The sequence below is a fragment of the Protopterus annectens genome, chromosome 2.part0 (genome assembly GCF_019279795.1).
Source record: "Protopterus annectens isolate FY-2018-M chromosome 2.part0, PAN1.0, whole genome shotgun sequence".
In the NCBI taxonomy this organism is placed as follows: domain Eukaryota; kingdom Metazoa; phylum Chordata; order Ceratodontiformes; family Protopteridae; genus Protopterus; species Protopterus annectens.
The window spans coordinates 922,522,680-922,548,028 of NC_056728.1; the positions used below are offsets into that span (position 1 = coordinate 922,522,680).

The following is a 25,349-nucleotide window of genomic DNA, read 5'->3' on the forward strand; positions in this document are numbered from 1 at the left end:
ACATCTGCAACTTTGTTTTTCAGAATTCTGAATTGTCAGACTTGTGTGTTAAAATGTTTATGCTGATTTGTATGGCAAATTTGCTTCATGTAATTTAATTTCTTGTATTTCACAGGTCACTACTTATTGTTTACAGTGTGTGTATGACTCTGTTGATACTTCTTCCAGAGCTATGGCTTCATTCTCAGAATCTCCCAGATGATGTTAAAAATGAGAATTTATTTTCCTCTTTGGATAGAGATTTAGTTTGTGGCTCCTTTGCTGCAGAGGTGATCAAAAGTGTAATGTAATGGATAAGCTGATCCAGGGAATCTCCAAGATTTTTCAGTTCTCCTTTAAAAAATTTCTGAGGGACTTTCTAACTCCTCCAGATATCTTGGTAAAAAGCAGAATAAACCGTCTCAAAAAATACAGGTAAATGGACATTTAAGTTGAAATGACAAGGGAGTTCTAAAACAAAGCCTTGAACCTCCTAAAACCAAGGACAGTCCAATAAGTCTGAATGACTTTGAGAGGCCTTGTCTCCCCTATCCTGTCCTTTTTTTTTCATCTAGAAAGTTTGACTCTCCATTTTTCTGTTTGGCAGCAGATAGTTTCTGAAAATTATTCGTCAAGGTTATGGATGGCAGTGTGTTAAAACGTTTGTTTAAGCTTTTGTATGCCTGAATCAATTATCAGTTCTTTGCCTTACCCTTTGGACTATCCACTGCACTTAGAGTGTTCATAATGTATCTAGCTCCAGCTGTAGCTCATCGCAGGCTACTACAGAGTATCCACATTTTTCTATATTTAGATGACTTGGTTATCTTTGCAGACTCTTTCAAGGTATTAGGAATCTTTCCATTGGGTGAGAGAGCTCTTACGCAGGCTGGGATTCCAAAAGAACATTTAAGTCTTTCTTGACTCTTTCACACAAGATTGTGTTCCTGGGATGACAACTTGGTTCAAAGATATTTTCTTCCTCGGGAAAATAGGCCTATATCTAGATCTATTTTTTATGGTTTTCCATTCAAACGTCAGTCACTGTGAAGGAAAACCTCAGGATTTTGGGTCTCCTGGCTTCTATGATTCTCATGACCCACCATAGTTCTCCACATGAGAAGGATACAGTGGTGTCCAAAGTCTCTCTGGTCCCAGCATGAACACCCTTTGTCTTTTGAAATCCCGGTGCAGCGGTCTGTCAGAAGAGAAACCATTTGGTGGAGACAGCTTATCTTGAAATCCAGGCTGCACCTTCTTCCCTACTTCAAAGTAGTCAGTCATCACGTACACCTCAGACTTTGCTTGGGGAACAGTTTTAAGAGGGACATAAGTGCAGTGTGTGTAGGACACCAAGGACAGACATAAGCACATAAATATCAGAGATGCTTGCCCTGATCAGGGCACTCCACACCTTCTCTGAATCATCTTTGGTACCCTGGGATCTCTTCAAGTTGTTACAGACAATACCACAGTCATGATACATCATTAAGCAGGGATGAACCAGGTTGTACCCATCTGTAGACTATCCATGTTAGCTTGGAGTATTGCTTCACAGCACACTGTCACTCTGCATGTATCCTACACACTGTCAGAGCAAAACTATATAGCAGACAAGCTTAGGAGGACCAGGCAGACCCTCATGTATGTCTTTTTTGATCATGAGGTCTTCCACGATGTGGTGCATCTGTGGGAAGTTCTTCAAGTAGACCTGTTCGCCTCCTCTCTAAACAATCAACTGGCAAAATTCTGTTCCCGGAATCCATGCAACAATACCTGCAAGACAGATGCCGTTTCTTTTCCTTGGACAAGAATGTTCTTGTAATGCTTTTTTCACCCTTGCCACTAATATCCAGGGTACTTCTGAAGATTCAGAAAGAATTCCCCAAAATCGTTGTGGTTAACTCCCCTTTGACCCAGACAACCATGGTTCTCCCTTCTTTTGGAAATGGTTAGGGACAATTACCACAAGCTTCATCACAGACTGGATCTACTCGCACAAGAACAGGGGTGTTTAATACACGCTGACATCAGTCAACTTCAGTTGTCTGCCTGTATGATAGGGTCATAATTCTTTTTAGGCACTGTTTCCTGTGCACATGCAGCAGGTACTAAAGAAAGCCTGCTAGTAGAAAATCACATTTTAGCCAATAGAAATGGTTTTCTAGTTGGTGCGAATAGCATAACCAGCACCCATTCAGCACTAGCTGTTCTCTGGTTTTGCAATATTTGGATAAATTATGATCCAATGACATTTCTTATACCATTGTCAAGGTTCCTTTATCAGCCATTTCATCATGTTTGCCCATGGATCCTCCTCTTTCATTGCAATCTCATGTCAAAATGTTTTTGAAGAAAGTTTTACTCCAAATAAACTGGTGGACCCTCCTTGGGATCTTAATTTTGCGTTACAGAAGCTAGCACTGGCTCCACTTGATCCGGGTGACCTTGAAGCTCTTCATGTGGAAAAAAGTTTTACTGATTGATCTGACCTCTGCAAGAAGAGTGTCTAAGTTGCACTTATGGTGAGCATATCCTTTCTCATGTTCTACAGGACCAGGGTTTTTTTTAGAACTAATCCTTTTATGCCCAAAGTGGTATCCAAGTTTACTTTAAACAAAACTGTCTACCCCCAGTTCTCTTTCCTGAACCTAAAAATGAGGAAGAAAGGGTACTCCATACCATGGACGTCCACAGACAGCTCATGTACTATCTTGACAGAACTAATTGATGTTCATCTTGTTTCACTGTTGCAGTCATTACATTTGGGTAATCTGCTGGCAGGTTGCCCTCAGTCGGCCTGATTAAAAAGTCTTGGGTCCTGCGTCTGTTGCTGTCCCTTCTTCCATGACGTCAGGTCATCAGGGGTATAAAACATGCAGCCAACACCATTACATCAGTCTTTCTTGCCGTGGGGTGCCCAAAGCAAAAGCAGTTTGCAAGTGCCGTCCGACTCCTGAAATTTTCGTTTTCGAGTTTCAGAACCGAAGTCTTCAACTAAAAGCTAAGTACCCCATTGGGGAAACTTTTTCTGGCTACTTACCGATGTCAGTAAAAGTTAATAATTGTATTACTTGTGGTAAGCAAATACCTCATAAGGGTTTTCATTTGTACTGTATTCCTTGTCTAGGCCCTGAGCACGACGTACCTTGCTGTCGGTTTTGTGCTTTATTTAATTAGCACACTGTCAGTCGTCTGTAAATTTTTGCTTCAAAATATTTTGGTTCTCAGTTTAATTATCCAGAAATGACGTTGGTTAGCCATCAGACTACCGGAATACTGAAAAAACGCAAAGAAAAAGACAGAGACAGGCCATTGAGATCCAAAACTGCTGACGACGCTTTTCCTAAGCCAGTCGCCAATTCGCCGGTACTCAGTGAGGCGCTTTCGCAGCCCCTGATACCTGCTACTTCTGATTCGCATGCCTCTACTGAGACCTGTTCAGAGTCTGGTATGCCGCAAGATGCTTCACATATGGAACCTGCGGATGTCTCTACCTTAAATGGGTCCAGGGCCATTGAGCAGGCACCGGCTTCTGAGGGTGTATTTAGGCCTACAGACTTGCATATTAAACCGACTCCAACTTCAGTGCTAAGGCCTAAATCTCGATCTGTGTCTAAAAAAAACGACGCAGAGGCAACATGTTCAGGCCCCTATGCCTAAAAAACAAATGATCAAAATGGCTGAAGATTTAATTACTCTGATCAGGGGTAGTCAACCCCCCCCCCCCTCTAAGAGGCCTAGGATTGAATTTGACTATGAATCTTCTGAACAGGACTCTGTTTCTTCTGACTCTTCTAATGATCTGAATTTGTCCATACCTACTTATGAAGACTCTGATGCAGAGGATTCCATTCCCTCTGCTTCTCCACCTGAGGATTTATCTTTTGGGGAAACTTTGCATACCTTAAGGGAGCATTTCAACTGGGAAAGTCAGGATTTCTCTGAATCCAAAAAGAGGCTTAGGGATTTCCTTCTTCTTCCTCAGCATAGGCCTTTCGCTATACCTCCTGTACTAGATACTGTTGATTATGTGTTTTCATAATCCAGTATGGCCCCTGATTCCTTGCCTCCAGCCCCTAGCAAACCAGACAGGTACTACAGGATTCCTGAGTCCCACAAATTCCTTTTCAAAAATCCAGATGTTCATCGTGCATACAGCTGCAGTCATAACAGATGGGTTATCCTGCCGTCAGGCGGGTCCTCAGTCGGCCGAATTCCAAAGTCTAGGTCCGGCGTCGGTTGTCGTCGCTTCTTCCCTGACGTCAGTGCGGCAGGGGTATAAAAGAACCAGCCGACGCTATTTTCTTCAGTCTTTCTTGCCACGTGGTGCCCGAAGCAGAAGCAGTTCGCAAGTGCCGGTCGGCCAGCTCCTGAGATTTACGAAAATATTTCAGCCGAAGTCGTCCTGAAAGCTAAGTACCCCATTGGGGAAACTTTTCTTGCCTCAGACCGATGTCAGACAAAGTTAATAATTGCATTTCATGTGGGAAGCAAATACCGCATAAGGATTTCCATTCCTTCTGTATTCCTTGCTTAGGCCCAGACCACGACGTCTCGGCCTGCCGTTTTTGTGCTAGATTCAACAAACACACTATTAAGCGTCGGGCGGAGTTCGCTCAACACTATTTTGGTAAAAAATTTAATTACATTATGTCGTAGGATACTCCGACTCCAGTTTTGAGTAAAAGACGCAAAGATAAGGACCGACATACGAGGTCCGCGACTTCTACCGACACCATGCTAAAGCCGGCTACTGGTGCTCCGGTTCTCAGCGAGGCGCCTACACAGCCCCTGAGTACCGATGACGCTTCTTTAACGGTGTCTTCTGTGCCCGAGGTCGCAGGCTCCTCGGCCCCCACTCCGACTACAGATACCGATGCCACTCTTTGCGGGGAAACTCAAAGTTTAGACAGGCCTGCCACCTCCCAAGGTGTCTTCAGGCCTTCCTCTTTTTCCATTAAGGCTTTCACAAAATCTAAAGCAGCCATGAAAACTAAAAGACAAGGTCCACAGAGCCCCTCTCAAGGCCCCATGCCTAAAAAACAGATGCTCAAAATGGCTGAGGATTTGATTACTCTTATCAGGGGTTCTCAACCCCCCTCGGGCAAAAGGCCCAGATTGGAGGAAGACTACCCTTCCTCAGACTAAGCCTCTATTACCTCAGAACATTCTGAGGAACAGGAATATTCATATTCCCCTTTTGAAGACTGTGATGCTGAGGAGTGCATTCCCTCGGTCTCCCCCCCGAGGATTATTCTTTTGGGGAAACCTTACATACCTTGAGGGAACACTTTCACTGGGAAGGCCAAGATTACTCGGATTCCAAGAAAAGGCTCAGGGATTTTCTCTTGCTCCCCCAGCACAGGCTTCTGGCTATCCCTCCTGTCTTGGATATATTAGATGATGTGTACACAGAAGCCAGCCTCAACCCAGATTCTTTACCTCCAGCTCCTGTTAAACCTGACAGGTATTACCGGGTTCCTGATTCACACTAACTCCTATACAAAAGCCATGCTGCTGACCCAGAAACTATTTCACAGGGTCCCAAGAGAATTAAGGCCTCTACTGCCAAAAACCCATTACCGTCAGAGAGAGATTCCAGGGGGAAAAAGGTATACACCTCGGCTACTTTAACCACGAGGGCATTAAACTGCCAGTTCCATATGTTAAAGTATCAACAGTTTTTGTTATCTCAGTTGAAAAGCAAAATGACACAACCTGAGCAACCAGATTTAAAGGAGTTGCAAGATTTGTTGCATAGTGCAGAGCAAGTAGGTAAACATACCTTGCAGTGTGGTTTTGATGCTTTAGAGGCCTCATGTAGAGCTGCTGTTACAGGGTCTGTCATACATAGACATGCTTGGCTCAAAGAGCAAACCTTACCAGATCATGTCAAAGCTAAATTACTAGATGCACCTCTTCAAAAAGATGTATTGTTTGGTGTTAAAGCTGAGGAGGTGCTAAAGAAAATGGAGGAAAAGGCAAGATCAATGCAAACAGTGAAAGATTTCCTACAGGTACAACCTCCACGTTTCAGCAGAAACTGGCCTTCAAAAAATTGGTCCTTTCCAGCCACGGACAGACCTCAAAGAGGTAGATACAGGCACCCGAGGGGTAGAGGGCAATCTCAAGGATCATTTAGCTCCAGACAATGGCAAGCACCTACACCAAGAGGTGGAGAAGATAGATCACAGTCATTCAGAAAGCAGACACAATGACTTCCCCCTTTGCATGCCAAGCAAAGCTTTAATGGCAGCACCTTTAGGCGGAAAACTGGCATTATTTTCAAAAAAATTGGCATATTGTCACAAAAGACAAATGGATCCTGGACATTATAGACAGAGGCTACAGATTCCACTTTCACACCCTTCCAAAAATGAGAGGTATGCCAAACCTGCCACAAAATCAAAGGGCAGAGGCACAAAAACAAATTTCAGCTCTCATGGACATGAAAGCTATTCAAGTGGTACCTGCAAAAGAACAGGGTCAAGGTTTTTATTCCAGATTATTCCCGGTACCAAGAAAAGACAAAGATTGGAGATCTGTTTTGGACCTATCCATCCTAAACACATATTTACTCATACCAAAATTCAAGATGCTCACATTACAGCAGCTTCTTCCCATGCTGGGCAAGGAGTCTTGGCTGGTAACATTGGACCTCAAGGAGGCATACCTGCATGTCCCTATTAGACAAGATTGCAGAAGATACCTCAGATTTCTTGCAGGTTCAACCCATTATCAATTCTCTGCATTGCCCTTTGGCTTATCTACTGTGCCCAGAGTGTTTATGAAATGCCTGGCATCAGTAATTGCCTTCTGCAGACTTCAAGGGATACAAAAATATACCCATATCTGGATGACTGCCTGATCCAAGCGGACAGCAAGCACATACTTCTGAAACACCTGGCATTTGTAATAAAATTGTTGAACTTTCTGGGATACACAGTCAACAAAAAGAAATCAAAACTAATACCCTCTCAAGCAATAATTTTCCTGGGTGCCAGCTTGGATACAAACACCCAGATGCCCTACCTCAAGCCAGAGAAGCAAGGGCAACTATCTCAATACTTCAGAAAAATGGCAACCTTCACCAGGCTGACTGCAAGGAAAGTCCTGCAGGCTCTGGGATTCATGTCATCTTGCATCCTGCTGATCCCATGTGCAAAGCTACATATGAGGAAACTTCAATGGTACCTAAAAAACTTATGGTCTCAACACAGCCACAGTTTGGAAACAATTATACCACTCATTCCATGTCTTCAAAAGGAATTTCTGTGGTGGGCTCAAGCATGCCAAAGAAACATAGGTCTCCCCTTCTGCATGCCTCAAGCAAATTAAATCATCACAACAGACGCCTCGGACTACGCCTGGGGGGCGCACATGACAGATCAGTGCATTCAGAGCAAATGGCCCCAAAAAGAGAAGCACCTACACATCAATCAAAAGGAAATGCTAGCAGTGCAAAATGCTATTATGGCCTTCAAAGACCTACTGCATCCAGGCCAGCTATTAATAAGGACAGACAACACCACAGTGATCTGGTACATAAACAAACAGGGAGGAACTCATTCATACCCCCTGTGCAGACTAGCCATGTCCCTTTGGAACACGGCTCTGGAATTGCAAATCCAACTTCAAGCACAATTCCTGCCAGGGAAGGAAAACACGCTGGCAGACAACCTAAGCAGAAATATGACAGATCCACACGAATGGAAGTTGCATCCTCAAGTTTTTGCACAGATAATTTAGGCATGGGGACAGCCAGACATAGATCTCTTTGCTACCCACAGAAATTACCAACTGAAAACATTTTGCTCAAGGACCTATCATCCACAGGCCTGGAAAGTGGACGCACTTTCTTTCAATTGGACAACATTAACAGTCTATACCTTTCCACCTCTTCCTCTGCTGCCCAAAGTTCTATTAAAAGCCAGAGCAGAGAGGCCAAACATGATTCTCATTGCTCCAGACTGGCCAAGACAACACTGGTATCCACTCCTGAAGAGCCTGACGCATTCCCCACCATGGATCCTGCCTCTAGTGCCTCTTCTGTAGACCCAGTATAACTTCAAAACTCTTCACAGTCAGCTGAAAACCCTCAATCTAACTGCATGGAGGATTCCTTGATTTCCCAACAGACCCTCCTCTCCAAGGAGGTGCAGGATGTCATCTTGGAGGCCAGAAGACCTTCTACTAGAAAAGCCTACTCCGCCAAATGGAAACGGTTTTGTGCCTGGAATCAGAAAAAGGGACAGAATCCTTGGGTATTAAATTTACCTCAAATATTACAGTACCTAGCTGAGATGTTAAACAGTGGACTTTCCTTCTCCTCCATCAAGATCCATGCTTCAGCCATTTCTGCACAATACAACACTGATCCTCCTTTATTCTCTCATCCTCTCTTAAGACAGTTCCTCAGAGGGGCTAAGAATATAAAACCCCCAAGGAAACCACCAGTACCTGCTTGGGACCTCAACTTCATTTTAGAAAAACTGACCCTGCCTCCATTTGAGCCAGCTGCTTCAACAGAACTGCAATATTTGTCATGGAAAACAGCCTTCCTTCTGGCTATCACCTCAGCACGCAGGGTTTCTGAACTACAGGCCCTCATGGCTGTGCAACCGTTCATCATTTTCCATCAGGACAGAGTTTCCTTACAAACCAACCCTTCCTTTACACCAAAGGTAGTATCCAGTGTAGCCTTGAATCAGACTATCCACTTACCTACCTTTTATCCTAACCCACAAAACATAGGGGAAAGACTACTACATTCCTTGGACATTCACAGACAACTTCGTTATTATTTGGACAGGACAAAGCCATTCAGAAAATCAGAGCAACTCTTTGTGTCCTATGCTACAGGTGCTCAAGGAAAGGCTATCTCCAAACAGACAATCTCAAAATGGATAGCCCACTGCATACGCTTTTGCTTCTCATTTCATGGAAAAACTGTACCTACAAGCATCAGATGTCACTCCAAAAGGGCCACAGCTGCCTCTGCAGCTTTCCTCAGGGGGGTTCCTACCAAGGACATTTTGGAAGCAGCCACTTGGAGTTCTGTGCACACTTTCTCCAAGCACTATCACCTTCCACTTTACTCTAAATCTAGAGCGGGCTTTGCCACAGCAGTCTTGCAGGGCATCCTTGCTCCTCCTAGTTCCACTTAGTGCCTGCCACCCCTTTTTAGCTTTGGGATTCTACCCATCTGTTATGCAGTTGTATGCAAGATGAACATAGTACAGTTTTGTACCTACCATAAATGTAGATGTTAGAGTGCTAATACAGCTGCAGTCCAGGTTTCCCTCCCTCCATCCCCTCTTGGAACAGGCCTTATGACAAACACCTCCTGATACAACTTGATTGGGGTATTCTTTTATGGTGTATTTGCTTGCAAACTACTGTTTTTTGATTATATTACATTGCATTATTACATAAGTTTATGTTTTGCCTTCCTTCTGGGGGCACCTGACATCTGGGGCAAGAAAAACTGAAGAAAATGGCGTTGGCTGGTTCTTTTATACCCCTGCCGCTCTGACGTCAGGGAAGAAGCAACGACAACCGACGCCGGACCTAGACTTTGGAATTCGGCCGACCGAGGACCCGCCTGACAGCAGGATAACCCATCTGTTATGACTGCAGCTGTATTAGCACTCGAACATCTACATTTATGGTAGGTACAAAACTGTACTTTGCGGACCCTGAAACCGTTTCTCAGGGCCCCAAGGGCATTAAGGCTTCTACTGCTAAAAATCCTACCCCTTCTGATAGAGACTCTATGGCGCTGGATAGATGGGGTAAAAGGTCTTTATTTCTGCAACCTTAGCAATCAGGGCTTTTAACTGTCAATTCCATATGCTAAAATATCAACGGCATATCATGGGACTGCTTAAACAGAAAATTATGTTGATTTCTGACTGTGTGGAGAATAAAGATTTGCAAGATTTATTGCATTCAGCTGAACAAGTTGGCAAACATACTTTGCAATGTGGTTTTGATTCTTTAGAGGCCTCTTGCAGGGCTGCTGTTACTGGGTCTGTGCTTAGAAGGCATGCTTGGCTTAAGCAGCAATCTCTGCCTGATCATGTTAAAGCAAAACATTTGGATGCTCCTTTACAGCAGGACCACCTATTTAGCAATAAGGCTGAATAAGTTCTAAAAAAGATGGAAGATAAAGCTAAATCTATGCAAACTGTGAAAGATTTCTTACAAGTGCAAGCTCCCAGATTTAGTAGGCATTAGCCTACTAAGAACTGGTCCTTTCCAGTTTCTTCCAGAGCCACTACGGCCAAACCCAGACAACCCAAAAGCACCAGGTTTCAATCCCAAGGGAATTTCAGAACTAAGCAATGGGGTGCTTCCACTTCCAAATCTGGAAACAACAAGGCACCATCCTATGGTAAACAGTCTCAGTGACTTCCCTTTGAAATTACCAAGCACTTACCTCTTATTCGTCCCTTTGGGGGGAAAACTGGCTCTTCATTCAAGAAACTGGCAACTTATAACCCAGGACAAATGGGTTCTAAATATAGTGCACCAGGGATACAGATTTCATTTCCACATGCTGCCAATTCCAAATGGGTGGCCAGACCTGCCACCAAATCAGTGGGCAGAGGCTCAGAAACAAGTACTTTCCCTCTTAAACATGGGGGCTATTCAGCTAGTACCAGAAGAGGAAAAGGGACAAGGTTTCTATTCCAGACTTTTCCTGGTACCCAGAAAAGACAAATCATAGCATCCAGTTCTGGACCTGTCTACTCTAAACACCTTTCTGGACATTCCAAAATTCAAGATGCTGACTCTTCAACAGTTACTTCCTATGCTAGGCAAGGATGCCTGGTTAGCAACTCTCGACTTAAAAGAGGCTTACCTGCGTATCCCAATCAGGGAATATTGCAGTAGATTCCTATGCTTCAAAGCAGGCTGCATGCATTACCAGTTCTCTGCACTGCCCTTTGGCTTGTCTGCTGCGCCCAGGGTAATTGCATTTTGCAGGCAAAGAAATATTCAAATATATCCATACCTGGACAATTGTCTAATTCAGGCAGAAATCCAGGCCATTCTTCTAAAACATCTAGCATTTGTAAAAAGAGTTCTAACCTGTCTAGGGTACACCTTAAAGGAAAAGAAATCTCAACTGGTACCCTCTCAAAAGATTACATTCCTGAGTGCAAGCTTGAATGCAGTTGCCCAGATGGCTTGCCTTACACTGGAAAAGCAAATTAATTTGGTGACTTACTTCAAACAGGTGGCCACAAAAACCCTGCTATCTGCAAGGCAAATGCTGCAAGCCTTGGGGATCATGGCCTCCTGCATTCTTCTAATTCCATATGCAAGACTGCATATGAGGAAACTTCAGTGGTACTTAAAAAGTTTGTGGAGTCAACATTGTCACAGTCTGGAAACAATGATTCCTATCGTACCTTGCCTCTGCCTAGAGTTCCTATGGTGAGCAGAGGCCTGCCACCAAAACAAGGGACTGCCATTCACATCATCCCCTGCCACCCAAACCCTAACTACAGATGCATCAGACTATGCATGGGGGGCTCATCTGGCAGGGAAGTGCATTCAGGGCAAATGGAGCCCAAATCAAATGCACCTTCATATCAATCAAAAATAAATGCTAGCTGTACAGAATGCTCTGACAGCCTTCAAGGACTACCTTCATCCAGGACAATTACTGATAAGACGGACAACATCACTGTTATGTGGTACATAAACAAGCAGGGGGGTACACATTCATACAACCTCTGCAGACTAGCCATGGCATTGTGGAACATGGCCTTGAGCTACCAAGTACAACTACAAGCTCAATTCCTGCCAGGAAAGCAGAATGTTCTGGCAGACGAACTAAGCAGAAATTTCATGGACCCTCATGAATGGAAACTGGGACCATGGATTTTCAACATGTTGGCATGCAAATGGGAGAGCCCAGACATAGATCTTTTTGCCTCACCCCAGAACTACCAGTTGGGCAAATTTTGCACAAGAACTCATCACAAAAAGGCCTGGAAAGTGGATGCTCTGTCCTTCAGCTGGAAAAACCTATCGGTTTATGCCTTTCCCCCTCTGCCTTTGCTCTCCAAAGTTCTACTAAAAGTCAAACAGGACAAACCAAAAATGATTTTAATTGCTCCAGACTGGCCTCTGCAACACTGGTACCCACCTCTGCGCAGTGTGTCGCACATTCCTCTGTGGCACCTGCCTCAGACACCTTCCTTACTGTCTCAGCAGGAGAACCAAATTCTGCACCCTCAGCTCCAAACATTGAACCTTGCAGCTTGGCTAATCACTTAAATTCACCCTTAATATCCTTCAGCAAACCTGTAATGGGTATCATTTTGGAGGCAAGAAGACCTAGTACTAGAAAATCTTATGCTGACAAATAGAAAAGATTCTGTGCCTGGAATCAGTCTCAAGGGATGAGCACAGCAGTGCCCAATTTACCTCAGATTTTTCAATATTTAACTGAGATGCTTCACAAGGGCCTGTCTTTTCCTTCCATAAAAATCCATGCCTCAGCCATTTCAGCTCATTACAACACAGACCCCCCCCTTCTCTCATCCTCTTTTAAAGCAGTGTCTCAGTGGGACCAAAAACTTGAGACCACCCAGGAGAGCTCCTACCCCTGCCTGGGACCTTAACTTTGTTTTGGAGAAACTCACTCTACCTCCTTTCAAGCCAGGTGCAACTGCAGACTTAAAATTTCTTTCCTGGAAAACAGCCTTCCTTTTAGCAATCACTTCAGCTAGGATATTTGAATTACAGGCCCTTATGGCAGTGGAGCCTTTCATCATCTTTCATGCAGACAGGGTGTCACTCAGGACCAATCCATCATTCATGCCCAAGGTAGGATCCAGTGTGGCTCTTAATCAGTCCATTCATTTACCAACTTTCTTTCCCAATCAACAGAACAAGGGAGAGCGGATTCTGCATTCATTGGATGTACACAGACAACTTAGATTCTACTTGGACAGGACTAAATCTCGAAGAAAATCTGAACTGCTGCTGGTAGCATTTGCTGCAGGGGCAGAGGGGAAGGCTGTTTCAAAGGAAACCATTTCTAAATGGATAAGCCATTGTATTAATTTCTGTTATAAGCACCATGGAAAACATATCCCCCAGGGGATCAGATCTCATTTCACCAGGGCTGCATCTACTTCAGCAGCCTTTCTCAGAGGTGTTCCTACCAGGGATATTCTAGAAGCTGCTACATGGAGTTCAGTTCATACTTTCACCAAGCATTATCACTTACCAATTTTCTCTAAATCCAGAGCTGGCTTTGCCACTGCTGTTTTGCAGGGCCTTATAGCTGGTCCTAATGCTGTATAAATCCATCCTTCCAACCTTAGCTTTGGGAGTCTACCCAAATGTAATGACTGCAACAGTGAAACATGATGAACATAGTACAGTTGTGTGCACTTACCATAAATGTAGATGTTCGAGTGTATTCACTGTTGCAGTCCTGGTTACCCCCCCCCCCTCCAGCCCCCTGTTTTTCTTTTACTATACCTCTTCTTTCTTTTACTATGCTTAAAAGCATTTTTGGTGTATATATATATATATATATATATATATATATATATATATATATATATATATAATTTTTTTTTTTTTTTTTTTTGCTCCCCATTTGGGGGACACCTGACATCTGGGGCAAGAAAAACTGATGTAATGGCGTCGGCTGCATGTTTTATACCCCTGACAACCTGACGTCATGGAAGAAGTGACAGCAACTGATGCAGGACCCAAGACTTTGTTAATCAGGCCTACTTGAGGGCAACCTGCCAGCAGATTACCCAAATGTAATGACTGCAACAGTGAATATACTCGAACATCTACATTTATGATAAGTGTACACAACTGTACTTGTCATATCTTCAGATCAATTGTTCATTTCTTGTGAAGGTAAGAAAGGACAACCTGTGCCAAAACAGACTAATTCCAAATGGGTTGTCTAAGGCTATTACGTTTCTTATGCTCACTATAAGAAAACTATTCCAGGCAGGTTCAAGGCCCACTCTACCCTGGCTTTGGTTTCATCATTGGATTTTTGGAAAGGGTTAGATTGTAAAAGTGTTCTAGGAGCTGATACTTGGTCCTCTGTACATACTTTTACAAAGCACTGTAAGCTTGATTCCTTTTGTAGGTCCAGGTCAGGCTTCACTAGGGCCATTCTTCGGGGGCTGCTGGACTCTCTTCACCTCCCAAATGAATTAAGCTAAGGAATTCCAGCCATGTAGCTAAGGCTACTGCAGTAGTGATAAGTATGATGAACATAGTACCATTGTTTAAGTATACTTACCATAACAGCAAAGCTGGATCATGGTCAAATGTGGCCCTAGGCAAGAAAATGGATCAGCAACCACACAGTCATCCATTGAAATGGCATTGAAACCCACATTCAAATAAAGTGCACCTGGCCAGTGGCAGATTGTTTACTTTTGGGCTATTTTTCTACCATGGCCCTTGTACCTATTTTTAGGACCATGCATATGTTCTTTGATGCATCATCTTGATCATATTAAATTATATTCCTTGTATAATACAGCACCACTTGTTACAGTGGTTTTCAATTTTTTAGGTTTGAACATTTTTCCAGTTAGCAATGAAAGAAAATGTATGAATCAATAATGACCAAAAGTACAGTATTGTACCTACCGTAAATGTAGATGTTCGAGTGTTCACCCTGCTGCAGTCATCACACTCTGGTTATCCTGCCGTCAGGTGGTCCCGCAGTCGGCCTGAGTTCCAAAGTCTTGGTCTGGCGTCGGTTGCTGTCGCTTCTTCCCTGACGTCAGTGCGCCAGGGGTATACAAGAGGCATCCAACGCCATTTTCTTCAGTTTTTCTTGCCCCAGATGTCAGGTGCCCCCAATAGGTAGGCAAAATATATATTGCTATATAAAAATGTGCATATAAAAATAAAACAATACCTTCAGGCACAAGCAAATACACCACAGAGGTTGTATAGGATAGAATGGTATAGATAAGTCCAGCTAGTTCAGAGGGGATGGAGGAAGGGTAACCTGGACTGCAGCAGGGTAAACACTCTAACACCTACATTTATGGTAGGTACAAAACTGTACTATGTTCATCGTGTTACCCTGCTGCAGTCATCACACTTGGGTTGAATCCCAAAGCTAAGGATGGGTGGTGGAGTTAAACAGGGTAAGAAGAAGCTAGTAGTCCCTGCAAAATTGCAGTGGCAAAACCAGCTCTAGTCTTAGAATATAGAGGTAAATGATAGTGTTTGGTGAAGGTGTGCACTGAACTCCAAGTTGCAGCTTCCAGAATATCTTTGGTTGGCACCCCCCCTGAGAAAGGCAGCTGATGTAGCTGTAGCCTTGGTGGAGTGGGACCTAATGTTAGCAGGTACCGGTTTCCCATGATGTGTGTAGCAGAAATGTATGCAATGTCCTATCCATTTTGAAATGGTCTGTTTTGAGATAGCTTTTCCTTGTGATCCTGCAGCATAGGCTACAAAGAGCTGGTCAGATATCCTTCAAGAATGCAACTGCAGTCATAACATATGGGTTGTCCTGCCTCAGGCAGCCCTCGGTCGGCCGGATTCCAAAGTCTGGGTCCGACGTCGGCTGATGTTGCATTTCTCTCCGACGTCAGAGCGGCTGGAGTATATAAGCATCAGCCGATGCCATCTTCTTCAGTCTTTCTTGCCATGCGGTGCCCGAAGCAGAAGCAGTTCGCAAGTGCCGGTCGGTCAGCTCCTGTATTCTTCGAAACTGAAGTCATCAAAAAAGCTAAGTACCCCGTTGGGGACCTTTTCTTGCCTCAGCCGATGTCAGAAATTACTGAAAAAGTAAATAATTGTTTGTCTTGTGGTAAACAAATACCTCATAAGGATTTCCATTCTTACTGCCTCCCTTGCCTTGGCCCAGACCACGACGTCTCGGCCTGTGCCGCCTGTGCTCGCTTCAATAAGCGCACTCTCAGGCGCCGGGCGGAGTTCGCTGAAGACTTTTTCGGCGATAAATTTGATTATACAATGCCGTCGGAACAACCGACAACGCATACTCCTAAGAAACGAAAAGACCGGGACCGACATCCTCGGCCCGCGTCTTCCACCGACACCACGCCAAAACTAACCGCGAGTGCCCCGGTTCCCTCTGAGGTGGTTATTCCACCACTTCGAACCGAAGACACTGCATTACCGATACCTCCGATACCGGAGGCCACTCCGCCAGTTATTGATTTTCCTCCGGATACTGAAACCGAGGAAATGCCCGAGACCATTGCTGTTGATAAGGTCACTCCTGCACGTGGAGCGGCTAGGCCTCCCATGTCCATGTCTATCAAGGCCTACACATGTGCTAAGGCAGCCAGCAAGGCCAAGCATCTTACTGCTAAAACCTTACCTCAGCCTACTCCTGAATCTCAAATCATGTCTATGGCCGCAGATTTAATTTCCCTGATCAGAGGTTCCCAGGCCCATCCTGAGAGAGGATCCCAGCCTCCTCCTGATAAGAGGCCCAGGGTTGAACCCTCTGACCCTCTTTCTTCAGATGAAGTTTCTGTGGACTCTGTTCACTCCGAAAGCCAGGAAGAGCCCTTCCAGACCTATGAGGATTCAGATGCAGAGGACTCCATTCCCTCGGCTTCTCCTCCTGAGGATATTTCTTTTGGGGAAGTTCTGCATTCCATGAGGGAGCATTTTCAGTGGCAAGGCCAGGAATATTCAGATTCCAGAAAGAGCTTTCGAACATTCCTTAAAAAACCCCAGCACAGACCCTTAGCTATACCTCCTGTGCTTGATGTTTTGGATGATCTATACTCTGACTCCAGTGTTACCCCTGATACTATAGGGTCCCAGAAACCCATTCTCATTTCTTTAGGGCCCATGCTGTTGATTTAGAAACAATTTCCCAGGGGCCTAAAGGGGTTTCAGCTACGACCTCCAAAAACCCTTTGCCTTCCGACAGGGAAGTAAGGTCCTTAGAGAGATGGGGGAAGAAGGTTTACACCTCCACTACTTTTATCTATGAGAGCTCTCAATTGTCTCTTTCACATGTTTCAATGTCAGGATTTCCTGTTAGATGATTTACAGAAAAGAATGTCCTCTCCTGAACCTTTAGATAGGAAGTCTTTGCAGGAGGCTGTTCATAATTCTCAGCAGGTTAGCAATCACTTTCTACAGTGTGGATATGATGCATTGGAAGCTTCATGTAGGGCAGCTATGACAGGGGTGGTCATTCGTAGACATGCATGGTTAAAAGAACAACCTTTACCAGATCATGTTAAGGCAAAACTTCTGGATGCACCCTTGGAAAAGAACAAGCTTTTTGGTGCTAATGCTAAAGATGTGTTAAAGTCCATTGAGGAAAAAGCCAAGTCAGTTCAGACAGTCAAAGATTTCCTCCAGGTTCAGCCACCCAGATTCAGCAGGAACTGGCCTTCTAAAAACTGGTCCTTTCCTAATCCTGAAAGATTTCAAAGGGGCAAAAACAGGCGTGCCCGAGGAAGAGGGCAATACAGAGGATCCTACAGGGGACGACAATGGCAACCAGCAAACCAAAGAAGTGACACAGGGGTTGCTCCTGCCCCGCAGGGACAATCTCAGTGACTTTCCTCTAGTTCTGCTGACCAAGGAGCAAACAGAAGCTCCTTTGGGCGGAAAATTATCTTTGTTTTCAAAAAATTGGCACAATCTGACATAAGACAAATGGATTTTGGACATTATAGACCACGGTTACAGGTTCCATTTTCATACTTTGCCAAGAAAACAAGGCATGCCAAACCTTCCACAAAATCAGAGGGAAGAGGCTATCAAGCAAATTTCTCTGCTTGCTCAGATCAAAGCAATAGAAAAAGTTCCACAACAAGAACAAGGTCAGGGGTTTTATTCAAGACTGTTCCTTGTTCCAAGAAAAGAAACTCAATGGAGACCAATACTGGACTTGTCCGCTTTAAACACCTTTCTCATAGTACCAAAGTTCAAAATGCTGACTCTACAGCAACTCCTTCCCATGCTGGGCAAGGGGTCTTGGCTGATTACTTTGGACCTCAAGGAGGCATACCTGCATGTCCCTATCAGACACAGCTGCAGAAGATACCTCAGATTTCTTGCAGGGCCAGAGCATTATCAATTCTCAGCATTGCCATTTGGCTTATCTACTGCGCCCAGAGTATTCACGAAATGCCTGGCATCAGTAATTGCTCATTGCAGGCTCCAGGGGATTCAAATCTATCCGTACCTGGACGATTGCCTCATACAAGCGGACAACAACCTTGACAAAAAACTTGAATTATGTCATACACTTGCTACAGGCTCTGGGATACACAGTTAACTTTCAAAAGTCAAGACTTCAGCCATCCCATCAAATAACCTTCTTAGGAGCCAAACTAGACATAGCCTCTTAAATGGCTTACCTGACAGAAGACAAGCAAAAGAAGTTAACTCAGTACTTCAAAAGTTTAGCAAAGCTCACCCAGATGACTGCAAGGAGATTCCTACAGGCCCTGGGTTACATGGCATCCTGCATTCTCCTGGTTCCACTAGCAAGACTACACATGAGAAAGCTTCAATGGTACCTAAAAAGCTTATGGTGTCAACACAGCAACAACCTAGAAGCAACTATTCCGCTCATTCCATGTCTTCAAAAGGAATTTCTATGGTGGGCCACAGTAAACCAGTCAAACACAGGTATGTCGTTCAAAAAACTTCAGATAACACAGACCATGGCCACAGACTCCTCAGACCTTGGATGGGGGGTGCACATGGAGGGCAGATGTATTCAAGGAAAATGGTCTCCAAAGGAAACACATCTGCATATCAACCAAAAAGAAATGCTGGCAGTAATGCATGCCATTGAGGCCTTTGGACAACAACTTCAACAAGGCCGACTACTAATACGGACAGACAACACCACTGTGATGTGGTACATAAACAAGCAGGGGGGCACTCATTCTTACCCCCTTTGCAGACTGACAATGAATCTTTGGGAAAAATCACTGAGTGTAAACATACAGTTACAATCCCAGTTTGTTCCAGGCAAAGACAATGTTCTGGCGGACAGTCTAAGCAGGAATTTCCTAGACCCCCACGAATGGAGGCTACATCCAGACATCTTCGACTCACCTCGACATGGGGCAGGCTGGACGTAGACCTATTTGCCTCCCAACCTCAATCATCACTTACAAAAGTTCTGCTCGAGGACATATCATCCACAAGCATGGAAAATAGATGCTCTCTCATTCAACTGGAGCTCCCTAATAATCTATGCATTTCCACCTCTGCCACTGAGGACCACAGTGTTACTAAAGATCAAAGCAGAGCAGCCGAAGGGGATCCTAATAGCTCCAGACTGGCCAAGACAACACTGGTACCCACTACTACGGAGCATATGTCACAACAAAACGTGGGCCCTTCCCCAATGGCCCCAACTTTTGACTCAACACAACTTCAGGACAGTTCATCCCAACATCCAGACGCTACAGCTAACAGCTTGGGAGATCCCATAAATAACCTCAATTTACCTCTCTCCAAGGAAGTTCAGTGGATACTAACAGAAGCCCATCCACCAGAAAGGCTTACTCAGCCAAATGGAAGAGATTCAGCATTTGGAATACCAACAAGGGTCATGATGCATCACTTTTGAGCATTCCACTCATTCTGGAATACTTGGCAGATATGCTACATAACGGACTCTCATATTCTTCCATAAAAATACATGCTTCAGCTATCTCAGCTAGATACAACACTGATCCACCTGTCTTTTCACATCCTTTGTTAAGGCAATTTCTTAGAGGAATCAAGAATATAAAGCCCCCAAGAAAGGCACCAGTACCAGCTTGGGACCTCAATTTTGTCCTAGAAAAATTGACTCTACCTCCCTTTCAGCCAGCAGCTTCTGTGGATTTACAATTTCTTTCCTGGAAGACAGCTTTCCTGCTGGCCATTACCTCAGCAAGAAGGGTTTCGGAATTACAGGCCCTAATGGCAATACCACCGTTCATAACTTTTCACAGAGACAGGGTCTCCTTAACCAACCCTACCTTTCTGCCAAAAGTGGTATCTAGGGTTTCTTTAAATCAAGCAATTCACCTGCCTACTTTCTTTCCCAATCCTGAGAACAAAGGGGAAAGACTGTTACATACCTTGGACATACACAGACAACTTTGCTACTACCTAGACAGAACCAAGACCAGTAGGAAGTCTGATCAGCTTTTTGTAGCTTATGCCCCTGGAGTACAAGGAAAAGCAATTTCCAAACAGACAATTTCAAAATGGATTGGACATTGCATCAGATTCTGTTATTCCTTCCATGGAAAGAGTGTGCCAGTCAATGTCAGACCACACTCCACCAGAGCTACAGCCACCTCTACAGCATTCTTAAGAGGGGTGCCTACAAAAGACATTCTAGAAGCTGCTACATGGAGCTCTCTGCATACATTTTCCAAACACTACAACCTCCCTTTATATTCCAGATCCAGAGCAGGCTTTGCTTCGGCAGTCCTGCAGGGATTGATAGCTACACCATCCTTTTCTTAGAGCATTCCACCTCCCCCAGCTAAGCTATGGTATTCAACCCATATGTTATGACTGCAGTTGCATTCTTGAAGGACATAGTACAGTTTTGTACCTACCATAAATGTAGATATCCGATAAATATGCAACTGCAGTCGGGTTTTCCCTCCCTCCTTCCCCTCTATGCCTTAGGTCCACTCTTCTCCCTGTTATCCTTAGCTGGGGATATCTGTTATGGTGTATCTGTTTATTGCTTATTTATTGTCTGGAAACCTATTATTGTCTTCCAATTTGATTACAGCCTTCCTTGGAGGGCACCTGGCATCTGGGGCAAGAAACACTGAAGAAGATGGCGTCGGCTGATGCTTATCCAGCCGCTCTGACGTCGGAGAGAAATGTGACATCAGCCGACGTCGGACCCAGACTTTGGAATCCGGCCGACTGAGGGCTGCCTGAGGCAGGACAACCCATATGTTATGACTGCAGTTGCATATCTATCTGACATCTACATTTATGGTAGGTACAAAACTGTACTATTTTCTGAAAGCCTTAGTTTTATCCAAGTAGTAACGCAATTGCCTGTGAATGTCCAAATAGTGCAGGAGTCTTTCTCCTTTGTTCTGGGGATTTGGGAAAAAAGTGGGCAAATGAATGGTTTGGTTTAGGGCCACACTGGATACCACCTTTGGCATAAAGGAAGGGTTAGTTCGTAGAGAGACTCTGTCTTGATGAAAAATGAGGAAGGGCTCCACTGTCATTAGTGCCTGTAGCTCTGAGACTCTTCTAGCTGAAGTTATTGCTAGTAGCAGGGCAGTTTTCCATGAAAGAAATTTTAAATCAGCTGAAAAAGCTGGTTCAAAGGGTGGCAGTGTAAGCTTTTCCAGAACAAAGTTGAGATCTCAAGTAGGTGTTGGTGCTCTCCTGGGCGGTCTTATGTTCTTAGCCCCTCTGAGGTACTGTCTTAGGAGTGGATGTGAAAATAAAGGAGGATCCGTGTTGTAATGAGCTGAAATTGCTGAGGCGTTGATCTTAATAGATGAAAAGGAAAGTCCTTTGTGCAGCATCTCAGTTAAATATTGTAGAATCTGAGGAATGTTGGGATCAAGGGGATTTAGGCCTTTAGCCTGGTTCAAGTTGCAAAATCTTTTCCATTTGTCTGAATAGGTTTTCCTGGTGCTGGGCCTCCTGGCCTCCAGAATGACATCCGTAACAGCTTTGGATAGAGGTGTTGTCTGGTTGTTTAGGTAAATTGCCATGCAGCCAGGTTTAAAGTCTTGAGCTGGCTGTGTAGAATCTGATTGTCTCGCTGGGTGAGCAGGTGAGGAATTTGTGGTAAAATCCATGGTGGGCCATGGGCCATGTTCCTTAGAATTGGATACCAGTGCTGGCGTGGCCAGTCTGGTGCAATGAGTATCATTTGTGGCCTCTCTAATCTGACTTTCAGCAGTACCTTTGCTAGAAGAGGCAGTGGAGGAAAGGCATACACTGTTAATGTTTTCCAACTGAATGAGAGGGCGTCCACTTTCCAAGCTTGTGGGTGGAATGTCCTTGTGCAAAATTTTTGAAGTTGGTAGATGTTCTTCATCTCACATTGCTGCAGTCCTTACACTTGGGGTAGTCCGCTGTCCTCGGTCGGCCCGAATATCAAAGTATAAGGCTGACGTCGGTCAAGGCGCATTAGACTGACATCAGGACGTCAGGGTACAAATGCGCATGACCGACGTCATATCCTCAGTCTTTTTTGCCGCATGGTCCGATGCAGAAGCAGCATTGCAAGTGCCGTTCGGCGTTCTGAAATTTTTCGAATTCGGAGTTTCAGACCGAGTCAAAGTTGGCTAAGTACCCGTTGGGGAATATTTTGGTTTTTCTTGCCTCAGTGGTTTACCGGATGTCAGAAAAAGTGAATAACTGTATTTCTTGTGGGAAGCAGATACCGCATAGAGATTATCATACTTTGTGTATTCCTTGTTTAGGGCCTGAGCACGACGTTGTTGGGTGTCGCTTTTGTGCTAGATTCAATAGCACTATTAAGAGAAGGTTAGATTGTGCCAGGTTAGTCTTCGGAAGCGGTGCAATTATAATATGCCGCCGGATGCTCCGGCGTCCGCTTCTTCAAGAAGCGCAAGGACAAAGCAGCTAAGCCCAGGCAAGAAGAGCCATCCGTACCGGACGCCGGTTCTTTAGAGGTGTTGGGGGGGCCGGGGGGTCCACCGGAGGTTTCTCTGTGGTCCCCGGGGGAGACTTTGCTTGCAGGATGTGGCCTCTCAGCAGGCAGGTCAGGCTGAAGGGGCTCTCAGGTTACTGTACTCCCCTCCCTTCCTAGGGTGGTTAGGCCCTCTCCTTCTGTTTCCAAGGCTTCTCCCAGAGGCAGACCAGGTTTAGCTTCAGTTGGTGTCACTCCTAGTTCTTCAGGATCTGTGCCCAAGAAGCATATGGTTAAAATGGCAGAAGATTTGATTACTTTGCTTAGAGCTTCTTTGCCCCTCCTGATAAGAGACCTAGGGTGGAACCTGAGTTGGGGAGTTTTGAGCAGGCTTGGATGTTTTAGAGTCTTGCTGAAGACTTGCAGGAGTATTCTCCTTATTCTGATTCTGATGTGGATGATTCTACTCCTTCTGCTTCTCCTCCTGAGGATTTTTCTTTTTCAGAGACTCTTCACTCCATGAGGGAGCATTTTAAGTGGGAAGGTCAGGACTTCTCTGATTCCAGGAAAAGGCTTAGAGAATTTTGTTTTACCCCAGCATAGGCCTTTGGCTATACCTCCTGTTCTGGATGTTGTGGAAGATGTGTTTGCAGAGGCTTCTCTTAATCCTGATTCTTTGCCTCCTGCTCCTGTTAAACCGGATAGGTATTACAGGGTGCCTGAAGCTCATAAGTATCTTTTAAGAGTCCTAGGGGACCCAGAAACTGTTAGTCAGGGGCCTAAGGGTGTTAAGGCTTCTGTTGTTAAAAATCCGGTTCCTCCAGATAAAGAGGCCAGGGCTTTGGATAGATGGGGAAAGAAAGTCTATACTTCTTCCACCCTTGCTATGAGGGCTTTGAATTGCCAGTTTCACATGTTGAAATACCAAAACTATCTACTTTCTCAATTGAAGTCTAAGGTAGATGCTCTGGCGGAAGGTATTGAGTGTAAAGAGTTACAAGATTTAGTACATGTTTCTGAACAGGTGGGTAAGCATTCTTTGCAATGTGGTTTTGATGCTGTACAGGCCTCGTCTAGGGTGGCTGCCACTGGGTCAGTTCTTCGCAGGCACGCCTGGCTGAGGGATCAGAATTTATCTGACCATGTTAAGACAAGGATTTTAGATGCTCCTTTACAATCTGATGTGTTGTTTGGTTCACCTGTTGAGGCATTCTTAAAGAAAATGGAAGACAAGGCTAAGTCTATGCAGACTGTTAAAGATTTTTTGCAGGTTCAGCCTCCGAAGTTTAGTAGAAATTGGCCTACCAAGGGTGGACGTATCCTTCTTATGATTCCCAGTCTAGGGGTAGATCTAGACGTGGTAGGGGCAGAGCTCAGGGCTCTTTCAGGCCTAGAACAGGGAGTTCTCCTGCACAGTCTTGGTGAGGGCAGGGGTCAGTCCTTTCGTAAACAGACCCAATGACCTACCTTTTTAGCTGCCAGAGCCTTCTCGTCTGGCAGCACCTTTGGGAGGAAGGTTGACACTTTTCAAGGAAAATTGGAGTTTAATTACCCAAGACAGATGGGTATTGGATATCATACACCAAGGCTACAGGTTTTATTTCCATACCTTGCCTCCTTTCAAAGGCATGCCAGACGTTCCTCCTCAGCAAAGAATAGAGGCTCACAAACAAATTTCTCTGTTACTTCAAATAGGGGCCATACAGCCAGTCCCTATGCCAGAAGTGGGCCTAGGATTTTATTCTCGCCTGTTCCTAGTACCAAAGAAGGGGAACACGTGGAGACCAATTTTGGATTTATCTATCCTCAACACTTATCTGGACATTCCCAAGTTCAAAATGTTGACGTTACAACAGCTTTTACCTCTGCTGGGCAAAGATCATTGGATGGTAACTTTGGATCTCAAGGAGGCTTACCTTCATGTTCCTATCAGACAGAGTTGCAGGAAATATCTGCGTTTTCGGGCTGGGACTTCTCATTATCAGTTCTCTGCATTGCCCTTTTGCTTATCTACTGCGCCCAGAGTGTTCACGAAAGTTCTGGCTCCAGTGATAGCTTTCTTCAGGCTAAAAGGAATACAGATCTATCCTTATTTGGACGATTGCCTGATTCTGGCTCAAGGAAGGGACGAACTTCTTCATCATTTGGAATATGTGATAGCAGTGCTAAGATGCCTGGGGTATTCTGTGAACGAAATAAAGTCCAGTCTAGTACCCTCTCAGGACATGTGCTTTCTGGGTGTGAGACTGAATACAGCATCCCAGATGGCCTTTTGACCCCGGACAAACAAAAGAATCTTTCCTTTACTTTCATCAATTGTCTCATCAGTCCAGGCTGACTGCAAGGACAGTCCTTCAAGCCTTGGGGTTCATGGCATCTTGTATTCTGGTGCTTCCCAATGCCAAACTGCATATGAGGAAGCTACAGTGGTATCTCAAAAATGTATGGACACAGCACTGCCAGGATCTGGACACTGTCATTCAAATAATACCTTGCATTCAAAAGGAATTTTTGTGGTGGGCTCAGGAATGTCACCTAAACAAGGGACTCTCTGTGACCCGGCCAGAGGCGAGTCAGATTCTAACGACAGATGCCACAGACAAAGCTTGGGGAGCTCATCTAAATGGAAAGTGGATACAAGACAAGTGGCCTGCCAGACTACAACATCTACATATCAACTTGAAGGAGATGTTAGCAGTCCAGTTTGCATTAATAGCTTTCAAGGAGTTACTTCTTCCAGGGC

The 25,349-nt window shown here is 44.6% G+C and overlaps 1 protein-coding gene across 1 annotated transcript in view; it reads left to right on the plus strand.

Moving 5' to 3' along the window:
• CCNI (cyclin I) overlaps nt 1-25,349 on the plus strand; it is a 1,428,732-nt gene that overhangs the window by 282,742 nt on the left and 1,120,641 nt on the right. The window lies entirely within an intron of this gene.